The sequence below is a fragment of the Stenella coeruleoalba genome (assembly GCF_951394435.1).
Source record: "Stenella coeruleoalba genome assembly, chromosome: 4".
NCBI lineage: Eukaryota > Metazoa > Chordata > Mammalia > Artiodactyla > Delphinidae > Stenella > Stenella coeruleoalba.
Genome location: NC_137149.1, coordinates 95,545,533 through 95,558,436, shown reverse-complemented (window position 1 = coordinate 95,558,436; position 12,904 = coordinate 95,545,533). Strand labels below are relative to the sequence as shown.

At 44.0% G+C, this 12,904-nt stretch overlaps 1 long non-coding RNA gene across 8 annotated transcripts in view; it reads left to right on the top strand.

Annotated features, from left to right (window-relative positions):
* The window catches only part of LOC307185420, a 1,105,689-nt gene that overhangs the window by 288,900 nt on the left and 803,885 nt on the right, over positions 1–12,904 (top strand). Inside the window, exon 1 of one of the 8 annotated variants that reach the window (XR_013828063.1) lies at positions 11,604–11,677. The exons of the other annotated variants lie outside the window; for them this stretch is intronic. This is a non-coding gene — a long non-coding RNA (uncharacterized lncRNA). Of the gene's footprint in view, positions 1–11,603; positions 11,678–12,904 lie in introns of those variants that run through there. 8 annotated transcript variants of the gene reach the window in all.

Below are 12,904 nucleotides of genomic sequence, written 5' to 3'. Positions count from 1 at the left end.
TGAACACGTCTCCCGTTCACATGGTTGATCATACTTGGGTTCCACATGCATGTTTTAGCTGAAGGAAGAATACCTTAAACCTGGAGAGTTGAGACCCGTGTAATGGGTACCATGCAATATGTCTTCAAAGGGTCTTCATTTGCTCACCGAACCTCTCCAATCCTATCACTGCTGTGTTTATGCCCCTGTACACATGCTTGATTCTCTTTCGGAGACATAGCAATCCATAGGTTTTAAGATACTTACTAGTCAGGTACATTCTTAGGCGTTTAATATGCGGTGTTGAGTCCATTTCGTTGAGCAAGGAGTAGCTCTTGTCTATTCCATATTTGACTTAAGGAACTTTATCTGTGCTCATTTCAATCTCTGGTTTTATGCAGCACCCCAACTCACCTTTACCCTTAATCAAGCATAAGTTAGTTTTCTAAATTTTAGACCCTGTTCTGTTCTGTAATTCAGTTCCTGTGTAGCCAAGTTTACATTCCGTGTATTACTGATATCTTATGATGTTTCTTTTTCTGTGTGACTTATTTCAGTTAGAATCATCATACCTGAATCCACTCATTGTGATGCTAAGGGCCTGATGACATAGATTTCATTGCTGAGTGATATTGCTTTGTAAGTAAATACCACAACTTCTTTATCCATTTTTCACTTTCTGCGATGTTGAACTTGTACTGTAAACGAGGTTCTTGTAAACAGAGGCGTCCCAAACTTTGGGGTGGCTGTGTCTTTTTGATTTTAATTTCCCTAAGCTATAGGACCATAAGTGGCAGTGCCCTAGGCTCTGTTGCTTTGTTTTTTAGATGTTTCAGGAAACACCATACACTACTCCCGAGTGTCTGTTGGCAATTTACATCCCGCCCATCAGCATAACAAGGCTCCCAGTTCTCCATGGCCTGTCCTGCCTTTCTGGATTTTACACTTTTTTCAGATGGCCCTTTTGACTGGGGGGAAGTGAGACTTCATTGTAGTGCAGATTTCCTTTGCAAGCTTGCTTGGTTGGCCAAAAAGGGCGTATGCGTTTTTTCCTGAATATATTCAGGAAAAAACGCATACGCCCTTTTTGGCCAAGTGCATCATTGTGGACGTTCTGCCTCTTTTCCTATGCTTTCAATGCAATTCCAGTCTACCTCCTGAAATCGGTTTCCTGCAATTCTGCCCCGCTTTCAAGTCCTCTTGGCAGCCTTACTTCAGTCTATTTTTGGACGATAGCTGTCATTTATAACTCTGCAGGTTTGTGAATTACAGTGCCCCTGAGCTCCTTTCTTCAACTCGCTTTCTTGTGACCTGGCCGCAACACCGCAGGATGGCTTCAGGCCCTAATCTGGTTCCGGCCCGGCATGCTGAGCCTTTGGTTAATTCCTCTTCCTGGTGGGAAATGAGAGTTAAATTTGCCCGTCCAGACACCTCCAGCTAGCCTCTCATTGGTTCTCGCTATTCCTGTTCATCTTCCGCAGAAATTGCAAACTGGGCCAAACAGGAGGTTAAAGGGACTGACTCTCCAAGTGGGGAGAGTGTTAGTAAAGCATCTGGAATGTTGCACCCGAGTACCAGGGGAGGAAAACTGAGACATATTTGAACACGTCTCCCGATCACATGGTTGATCATACTCTAGGTTCCACATGCATGTTTTAGCTGAAGGAAGAATACCTTAAACCTGGGTAGTTGAAACCCGTGGAATGGGTACCATGCAATATGACTTCAAAGGGTCTTCATTTGCTCACCGAACCTCTCCAATCCTATCACTGCTGCGTTTATGCCCCTGTACACATGCTTGATTCTCTTTCGGAGACATAGCAATCCATAGGTTTTAAGATACTTACTAGACAGGTACATTCTTAGGCGTTTAATATGGGGTGTTGAGTCCATTTCGTTGAGCAAGGAGTAGCTCTTGTCTATTCCATATTTGGCTTAAGGAACTTTATCTGTGCTCATTTCAATCTCTGGTTTTATGCAGCACCCCAACTCACCTTTCCCCTTAAGCAAGCATAAGTTGGTTTTCTAAATTTGAGACCCTCTTCTGTTCTGTAATTCAGTTCCTGTGTAGCCAAGTTTCCATTCCGTGTATTACTGATATCTTATGATGTTTCTTTTTCTGTGTGACTTATTTCAGTTAGAATCATCATACCTGAATCCACTCATTGTGATGCTAAGGGCCTGATGACACAGATTTCATTGCTGAGTGATATTGCTTTGTAAGTAAATACCACAACTTCTTTATCCATTTTTCACTTTCTGCGATGTTGAACTTGTACTGTAAACGAGGTTCTTGTAAACAGAGCCGTTCCAAACTTTGGGGTGGCTGTGTCTTTTTGATTTTAATTTCCCTAAGCTATAGGACCATAAGTGGAAGTGCCCTAGGTTCTGTTGCTTTGTTTTTTAGATGTTTCAGGAAACGCCATACACTTCTCCCGAGTGGTTGTTGGCAATTTACATCCCGCCCATCAGCATAACAAGGCTCCCAGTTCTCCATGGCCTGTCCTGCCTTTCTGGATTTTACACTTTTTTCAGATGGCCCTTTTGACTGGGGGGAAGTGAGACTTCATTGTAGTGCAGATTTCCTTTGCAAGCTTGCTTGGTTGGCCAAAAAGGGCGTATGCGTTTTTTCCTGAATATATTCAGGAAAAAACGCATACGCCCTTTTTGGCCAAGTGCATCATTGTGGACGTTCTGCCTATTTTCCTATGCTTTCAGTGCAATTCCAGTCTACCTCCTGAAATTGGTTTCATGCAATTCTGCCCCGCTTTCAAGTCCTCTTGGCAGCCTTACTTCAGTCTATTTTTGGACGATAGCTGTCATTTATAACTCTGCAGGTTTGTGAATTACAGTGCCCCTGAGCTCCTTTCTTCAACTCGCTTTCTTGTGACCTGGCCGCAACACCGCAGGATGGCTTCAGGCCCTAATCTGGTTCCGGCCCAGCATGCTGAGCCTTTGGTTAATTCCTCTTCCTGGTGGGAAATGAGAGTTAAATTTGCCCGTCCAGACACCTCCAGCTAGCCTCTCATTGGTTCTCGCTATTCCTGTTCATCTTCTGCAGAAATTGCAAACTGGGCCAAACAGGAGGTTAAAGGGACTGACTCTCCAAGTGGGGAGAGTGTTAGTAAAGCGTCTGGAATGTTGCACCCGAGTACCAGGGGAGGAAAACTGAGACATATTTGAACACGGCTCCCGATCACATGGTTGATCATACTCTAGGTTCCACATGCATGTTTTAGCTGAAGGAAGAATACCTTAAACCTGGGTAGTTGAAACCCGTGGAATGGGTACCATGCAATATGACTTCAAAGGGTCTTCATTTGCTCACCGAACCTCTCCAATCCTATCACTGCTGCGTTTATGCCCCTGTACACATGCTTGATTCTCTTTCGGAGACATAGCAATCCATAGGTTTTAAGATACTTACTAGTCAGGTACATTCTTAGGCGTTTAATATGCGGTGTAGTGAGTCCAGTTCGTTGAGCAAGGAGTAGCTCTTGTCTATTCCATATTTGGCTTAAGGAACTTTATCTGTGCTCATTTCAATCTCTGGTTTTATGCAGCACCCCAACTCACCTTTACCCTTAAGCAAGCATAAGTTGGTTTTCTAAATTTGAGACCCTCTTCTGTTCTGTAATTCAGTTCCTGTGTAGCCAAGTTTACATTCCGTGTATTAGTGATATCTTATGATGTTTCTTTTTCTGTGTGACTTACTTCAGTTAGAATCATCGTACCTGAATCCACTCATTATGCTGCTACGGGCCTGATGACATAGATTTCACTGCTGAGTGATACTGCATTGTACGTAAGTACCACAAGTTCTTTATCCATTTTTCACTTTCTGTGATATTGAACTTGTACGGTAAACGAGGTTCTTGTAAACGGAGGCGTCCCAAACATTGGGGTGGCTGTGTCTTTTTGATTTTAATTTCTCTAAGCTATAGGACCATAAGTGGAAGTGCCCTAGGCTTTGGTGCTTTGTTTTTTAGATGTTTCAGGAAACACCATACACTTCTCCCGAGTGGTTGTTGGCAATTTACATCCCGCCCATCAGCATAACAAGGCTCCCAGTTCTCCATGGCCTGTCTTGCCTTTCTGGATTTTACACTTTTTTCAGATGGCCCTTTTGACCGGGGGGAAGTGAGACTTCACTGTAGTGCAGATTTCCTTTGCAAGCTTGCTTGGTTGGCCAAAAAGGGCGTATGCGTTTTTTCCTGAATATATTCAGGAAAAAACGCATACGCCCTTTTTGGCCAAGTGCATCATTGTGGACGTTCTGCCTCTTTTCCTATGCTTTCAATGCAATTCCAGTCTACCTCCTGAAATCGGTTTCCTGCAATTCTGCCCCGCTTTCAAGTCCTCTTGGCAGCCTTACTTCAGTCTATTTTTGGACGATAGCTGTCATTTATAACTCTGCAGGTTTGTGAATTACAGTGCCCCTGAGCTCCTTTCTTCAACTCGCTTTCTTGTGACCTGGCCGCAACACCGCAGGATGGCTTCAGGCCCTAATCTGGTTCCGGCACGGCACGCTGAGCCTTTGGTTATTTCCTCTTCCTGGTGGGAAATGAGAGTTAAATTTGCCCGTCCAGACACCTCCAGCTAGTCTCTCATTGGTTCTCGCTATTCCTGTTCATCTTGCGCAGAAATTGCAAACTGGGCCAAACAGGAGGTTAAAGGCGCTGACTCTCCAAGTGGGGAGAGTGTTAGTAAAGCGTCTGGAATGTTGCACCCGAGTACCAGGGGAGGAAAACTGAGACATATTTGAACACGTCTCCCGTTCACATGGTTGATCATACTTCGGTTCCACATGCATGTTTTAGCTGAAGGAAGAATACCTTAAACCTGGAGAGTTAAGACCCGTGTAATGGGTACCATGCAATATGACTTCAAAGGGTCTTCATTTGCTCACCGAACCTCTCCAATCCTATCACTGCTGCGTTTATGCCCCTGTACACATGCTTGATTCTCTTTCGGAGACATAGCAATCCATAGGTTTTACGATACTTACTAGTCAGGTACATTCTTAGGCGTTTAATATGGGGTGTTGAGTCCATTTCGTTGAGCAAGGAGTAGCTCTTGTCTATTCCATATTTGACTTAAGGAACTTTATCTGTGCTCATTTCAATCTCTGGTTTTATGCAGCACCCCAACTCATCTTTACCCTTAAGCAAGCATAAGTTGGTTTTCTAAATTTGAGACCCTGTTCTGTTCTGTAATTCAGTTCCTGTGTAGCCAAGTTTACATTCCGTGTATTACTGATATCTTATGATGTTTCTTTTTCTGTGTGACTTACTTCAGTTAGAATCATCATACCTGAATCCACTCATTGTGCTGCTAAGGGCCTGATGACACAGATTTCATTGCTGAGTGATATTGCTTTGTAAGTAAATACCACAACTTCTTTATCCATTTTTCACTTTCTGCGATGTTGAACTTGTACTGTAAACGAGGTTCTTGTAAACAGAGGCGTCCCAAACTTTGGGGTGGCTGTGTCTTTTTTATTTTAATTTCCCTAAGCTATAGGACCATAAGTGGAAGTGCCCTAGGTTCTGTTGGTTTGTTTTTTAGATGTTTCAGGAAACACCATACACTTCTCCCGAGTGTCTGTTGGCAATTTACATCCCGCCCATCAGCATAACAAGGCTCCCAGTTCTCCATGGCCTGTCCTGCCTTTCTGGATTTTACACTTTTTTCAGATGGCCCTTTTGACCGGGGGGAAGTGAGACTTCATTGTAGTGCAGATTTCCTTTGCAAGCTTGCTTGGTTGGCCAAAAAGGGCGTATGCGTTTTTTCCTGAATATATTCAGGAAAAAACGCATACGCCCTTTTTGGCCAAGTGCATCATTGTGGACGTTCTGCCTCTTTTCCTATGCTTTCAATGCAATTCCAGTCTACCTCCTGAAATCGGTTTCCTGCAATTCTGCCCCGCTTTCAAGTCCTCTTGGCAGCCTTACTTCAGTCTATTTTTGGACGATAGCTGTCATTTATAACTCTGCAGGTTTGTGAATTACAGTGCCCCTGAGCTCCTTTCTTCAACTCGCTTTCTTTTGAGCTGGCCGCAACACCGCAGGATGGCTTCAGGCCCTAATCTGGTTCCGGTACGGCACGCTGAGCCTTTGGTTATTTCCTCTTCCTGGTGGGAAATGAGAGTTAAATTTGCCCGTCCAGACACCTCCAGATAGCCTCTCATTGGTTCTCACTATTCCTGTTCATCTTCCGCAGAAATTGCAAACTGGGCCAAACAGGAGGTTAAAGGCGCTGACTCTCCAAGTGGGGAGAGTGTTAGTAAAGCGTCTGGAATGTTGCACCCGAGTACCAGGGGAAGAAAACTGAGACATATTTGAACACGTCTCCCGTTCACATGGTTGATCATACTTCGGTTCCACATGCATGTTTTAGCTGAAGGAAGAATACCTTAAACCTGGAGAGTTGAGACCCGTGTAATGGGTACCATGCAATATGACTTCAAAGGGTCTTCATTTGCTCACCGAACCTCTCCAATCCTATCACTGCTGCGTTTATGCCTCTGCATACATGCTTGATTCCCTTTTGGAGACATAGCAATCCATAGGTTTTAAGATACTTACTAGTCAGGTACATTCTTAGGCGTTTAATATGCGGTGTTGAGTCCATTTCGTTGAGCAAGGAGTAGCTCTTGTCTATTCCATATTTGACTTAAGGAACTTTATCTGTGCTCATTTCAATCTCTGGTTTTATGCAGCACCCCAACTCACCTTTCCGCTTAAGCAAGCATAAGTTGGTTTTCTAAATTTGAGACCCTGTTCTGTTCTGTAATTCAGTTCCTGTGTAGCCAAGTTTACATTCCGTGTATTACTGATATCTTATGATGTTTCTTTTTCTGTGTGACTTATTTCAGTTACAATCATCATACCTGAATCCACTCATTGTGATGCTAAGGGCCTGATGACATAGATTTCATTGCTGAGTGATATTGCTTTGTAAGTAAATACCACAACTTCTTTATCCATTTTTCACTTTCTGCGATGTTGAACTTGTACTGTAAACGAGGTTCTTGTAAACAGAGGCGTCCCAAACTTTGGGGTGGCTGTGTCTTTTTGATTTTAATTTCCCTAAGCTATAGGACCATAAGTGGCAGTGCCCTAGGCTCTGTTGCTTTGTTTTTTAGATGTTTCAGGAAACACCATACACTTCTCCCGAGTGTCTGTTGGCAATTTACATCCCGCCCATCAGCATAACAAGGCTCCCAGTTCTCCATGGCCTGTCCTGCCTTTCTGGATTTTACACTTTTTTCAGATGGCCCTTTTGACCGGGGGGAAGTGAGACTTCATTGTAGTGCAGATTTCCTTTGCAAGCTTGCTTGGTTGGCCAAAAAGGGCGTATGCGTTTTTTCCTGAATATATTCAGGAAAAAACGCATACGCCCTTTTTGGCCAAGTGCATCATTGTGGACGTTCTGCCTCTTTTCCTATGCTTTCAATGCAATTCCAGTCTACCTCCTGAAATTGGTTTCCTGCAATTCTGCCCCGCTTTCAAGTCCTCTTGGCAGCCTTACTTCAGTCTATTTTTGGACGATAGCTGTCATTTATAACTCTGCAGGTTTGTGAATTACAGTGCCCCAGAGTTCCTTTCTTCAACTCGCTTTCTTGTGACCTGGCCGCAACACCGCAGGATGGCTTCAGGCCCTAATCTGATTCCGGCACGGCACGCTGATCCTTTGGTTATTTCCTCTTCCTGGTGGGAAATGAGAGTTAAATTTGCCCGTCCAGACACCTCCAGCTAGTCTCTCATTGGTTCTCGCTATTCCTGTTCATCTTCCGCAGAAATTGCAAACTGGGCCAAACAGGAGGTTAAAGGCGGTGACTCTCCAAGTGGGGAGAGTGTTAGTAAAGCGTCTGGAATGTTGCACCCGAGTACCAGGGCAGGAAAACTGAGACATATTTGAACACGTCTCCCGTTCACATGGTTGATCATACTTGGGTTCCACATGCATGTTTTAGCTGAAGGAAGAATACCTTAAACCTGGGTAGTTGAAACCTGTGGAATGGGTACCATGCAATATGACTTCAAAGGGTCTTCATTTGCTCACCGAACCTCTCCAATCCTATCACTGCTGCGTTTATGCCCCTGTACACATGCTTGATTCTCTTTCGGAGACATAGCAATCCATAGGTTTTAAGATACTTACTAGTCAGGTACATTCTTAGGGGTTTAATATGCGGTGTTGAGTCCATTTCGTTGAGCAAGGAGTAGCTCTTGTCTATTCCATATTTGACTTAAGGAACTTTATCTGTGCTCATTTCAATCTCTGGTTTTATGCAGCACCCCAACTCACCTTTACCCTTAAGCAAGCATAAGTTGGTTTTCTAAATTTGAGACCCTGTTCTGTTCTGTAATTCAGTTCCTGTGTAGCCAAGTTTACATTCCGTGTATTACTGATATCTTATGATGTTTCTTTTTCTGTGTGACTTACTTCAGTTAGAATCATCATACCTGAATCCACTCATTGTGCTGCTAAGGGCCTGATGACACAGATTTCATTGCTGAGTGATATTGCTTTGTAAGTAAATACCACAACTTCTTTATCCATTTTTCACTTTCTGCGATGTTGAACTTGTACTGTAAACGAGGTTCTTGTAAACAGAGGCGTCCCAAACTTTGGGGTGGCTGTGTCTTTTTGATTTTAATTTCCCTAAGCTATAGGACCATAAGTGGCAGTGCCCTAGGCTCTGTTGCTTTGTTTTTTAGATGTTTCAGGAAACACCATACACTTCTCCCGAGTGGTTGTTGGCAATTTACATCCCGCCCATCAGCATAACAAGGCTCCCAGTTCTCCATGGCCTGTCCTGCCTTTCTGGATTTTACACTTTTTTCAGATGGCCCTTTTGACCGGGGGGAAGTGAGACTTCATTGTAGTGCAGATTTCCTTTGCAAGCTTGCTTGGTTGGCCAAAAAGGGCGTATGCGTTTTTTCCTGAATATATTCAGGAAAAAACGCATACGCCCTTTTTGGCCAAGTGCATCATTGTGGACTTTCTGCCTCTTTTCCTATGCTTTCAATGCAATTCCAGTCTACCTCCTGAAATCGGTTTCCTGCAATTCTGTCCCGCTTTCAAGTCCTCTTGGCAGCCTTACTTCAGTCTATTTTTGGACGATAGCTGTCATTTATAACTCTGCAGGTTTGTGAATTACAGTGTCCCTGAGCTCCTTTCTTCAACTTGCTTTCTTGTGACCTGGCCGCAACACCGCAGGATGGCTTCAGGCCCTAATCTGGTTCCGGCCCGGCATGCTGAGCCTTTGGTTAATTCCTCTTCCTGGTGGGAAATGAGAGTTAAATTTGCCCGTCCAGACACCTCCAGCTAGCCTCTCATTGGTTCTCGCTATTCCTGTTCATCTTCCGCAGAAATTGCAAACTGGGCCAAACAGGAGGTTAAAGGGACTGACTCTCCAAGTGGGGAGAGTGTTAGTAAAGCGTCTGGAATGTTGCACCCGAGTACCAGGGGAGGAAAACTGAGACATATTTGAACACGTCTCCCGATCACATGGTTGATCATACTCTAGGTTCCACATGCATGTTTTAGCTGAAGGAAGAATACCTTAAACCTGGGTAGTTGAAACCCGTGGAATGGGTACCATGCAATATGACTTCAAAGGGTCTTCATCTGCTCACCGAACCTCTCCAATCCTATCACTGCTGCGTTTATGCCCCTGTACACATGCTTGATTCTCTTTCGGAGACATAGCAATCCATAGGTTTTAAGATACTTACTAGTCAGGTACATTCTTAGGCGTTTAATATGGGGTGTTGAGTCCATTTCGTTGAGCAAGGAGTAGCTCTTGTCTATTCCATATTTGGCTTAAGGAACTTTATCTGTGCTCATTTCAATCTCTGGTTTTATGCAGCACCCCAACTCACCTTTACCCTTAAGCAAGAATACGTTGGTTTTCTAAATTTGAGACCCTGTTCTGTTCTGTAATTCAGTTCCTGTGTAGCCAAGTTTACATTCCGTGTATTACTGATATCTTATGATGTTTCTTTTTCTGTGTGACTTATTTCAGTTAGAATCATCATACCTGAATCCACTCATTGTGCTGCTGAGGGCCTGATGACACAGATTTCATTGCTGAGTGATATTGCTTTGTAAGTAAATACCACAACTTCTTTATCCATTTTTCACTTTCTGCGATGTTGAACTTGTACTGTAAACGAGGTTCTTGTAAACAGAGCCGTTCCAAACTTTGGGGTGACTGTGTCTTTTTGATTTGAATTTCCCTAAGCTATAGGACCATAAGTGGAAGTGCCCTAGGTTCTGTTGCTTTGTTTTTTAGATGTTTCAGGAAACACCATACACTTCTCCCGAGTGGTTGTTGGCAATTTACATCCCACCCATCAGCATAACAAGGCTCCCAGTTCTCCATGGCCTGTCCTGCCTTTCTGGATTTTACACTTTTTTCAGATGGCCCTTTTGACCGGGGGGAAGTGAGACTTCATTGTAGTGCAGATTTCCTTTGCAAGCTTGCTTGGTTGGCCAAAAAGGGCGTATGCGTTTTTTCCTGAATATATTCAGGAAAAAACGCATACGCCCTTTTTGCCCAAGTGCATCATTGTGGACGTTCTGCCTCTTTTCCTATGCTTTCAATGCAATTCCAGTCTACCTCCTGAAATCGGTTTCCTGCAATTCTGCCCCGCTTTCAAGTCCTCTTGGCAGCCTTACTTCAGTCTATTTTTGGACGATAGCTGTCATTTATAACTCTGCAGGTTTGTGAATTACAGTGCCCCTGAGCTCCTTTCTTCAACTCGCTTTCTTTTGAGCTGGCCGCAACACCGCAGGATGGCTTCAGGCCCTAATCTGGTTCCGGCCCGGCATGCTGAGCCTTTGGTTAATTCCTCTTCCTGGTGGGCAATGAGAGTTAAATTTGCCCGTCCAGACACCTCCAGTTAGCCTCTCATTGGTTCTCGCTATTCCTGTTCATCTTCCGCAGAAATTGCAAACTGGGCCAAACAGGAGGTTAAAGGGACTGACTCTCCAAGTGGGGAGAGTGTTAGTAAAGCGTCTGGAATGTTGCACCCGAGTACCAGGGGAGGAAAACTGAGACATATTTGAACACGTCTCCCGATCACATGGTTGATCATACTCTAGGTTCCACATGCATGTTTTAGCTGAAGGAAGAATACCTTAAACCTGGGTAGTTGAAACCCGTGGAATGGGTACCATGCAATATGACTTCAAAGGGTCTTCATTTGCTCACCGAACCTCTCCAATCCTATCACTGCTGCGTTTATGCCCCTGTACACATGCTTGATTCTCTTTCGGAGACATAGCAATCCATAGGTTTTAAGATACTTACTAGTCAGGTACATTCTTAGGTGTTTAATATGGGGTGTTGAGTCCATTTCGTTGAGCAAGGAGTAGCTCTTGTCTATTCCATATTTGGCTTAAGGAACTTTATCTGTGCTCATTTCAATCTCTGGTTTTATGCAGCACCCCAACTCACCTTTCCCCTTAAGCAAGCATAAGTTGGTTTTCTAAATTTGAGACCCCTTTCTGTTCTGTAATTCAGTTCCTGTGTAGCCAAGTTTCCATTCCGTGTATTACTGATATCTTATGATGTTTCTTTTTCTGTGTGACTTATTTCAGTTAGAATCATCATACCTGAATCCACTCATTGTGCTGCTAAGGGCCTGATGACACAGATTTCATTGCTGAGTGATACTGCATTGTACGTAAGTACCACTAGTTCTTTATCCATTTTTCACTTTCTGCGATGTTGAACTTGTACTGTAAACAAGGTTATTGTAAACAGAGGCGTCCCAAACTTTGGGGTGGCTGTGTCTTTTTGATTTTAATTTCCCTAAGCTATAGGACCATAAGTGGCAGTGCCCTAGGCTCTGTTGCTTTGTTTTTTAGATGTTTCAGGAAACACCATACACTTCTCCCGAGTGGTTGTTGGCAATTTACATCCCACCCATCAGCATAACAAGGCTCCCAGTTCTCCATGGCCTGTCCTGCCTTTCTGGATTTTACACTTTTTTCAGATGGCCCTTTTGACCGGGGGGAAGTGAGACTTCATTGTAGTGCAGATTTCCTTTGCAAGCTTGCTTGGTTGGCCAAAAAGGGCGTATGCGTTTTTTCCTGAATATATTCAGGAAAAAACGCATACGCCCTTTTCGGCCAAGTGCATCATTGTGGACGTTCTGCCTCTTTTCCTATGCTTTCAATGCAATTCCAGTCTACCTCCTGAAATCGGTTTCCTGCAATTCTGCCCCGCTTTCAAGTCCTCTTGGCAGCCTTACTTCAGTCTATTTTTGGACGATAGCTGTCATTTATAACTCTGCAGGTTTGTGAATTACAGTGCCCCTGAGCTCCTTTCTTCAACTCGCTTTCTTGTGACCTGGCCGCAACACCGCAGGATGGCTTCAGGCCCTAATCTGGTTCCGGCCCGGCATGCTGAGCCTTTGGTTAATTCCTCTTCCTGGTGGGAAATGAGAGTTAAATTTGCCCGTCCAGACACCTCCAGGTAGCCTCTCATTGGTTCTCGCTATTCCTGTTCATCTTCCGCAGAAATTGCAAACTGGGCCAAACAGGAGGTTAAAGGGACTGACTCTCCAAGTGGGGAGAGTGTTAGTAAAGCGTCTGGAATGTTGCACCCGAGTACCAGGGGAGGAAAACTGAGACATATTTGAACACGTCTCCCGATCACATGGTTGATCATACTCTAGGTTCCACATGCATGTTTTAGCTGAAGGAAGAATACCTTAAACCTGGGTAGTTGAAACCCGTGGAATGGGTACCATGCAATATGACTTCAAAGGGTCTTCATGTGCTCACCGAACCTCTCCAATCCTATCACTGCTGCGTTTATGCCCCTGTACACATGTTTGATTCTCTTTCGGAGACATAGCAATCCATAGGTTTTAAGATACTTACTAGTCAGGTACATTCTTAG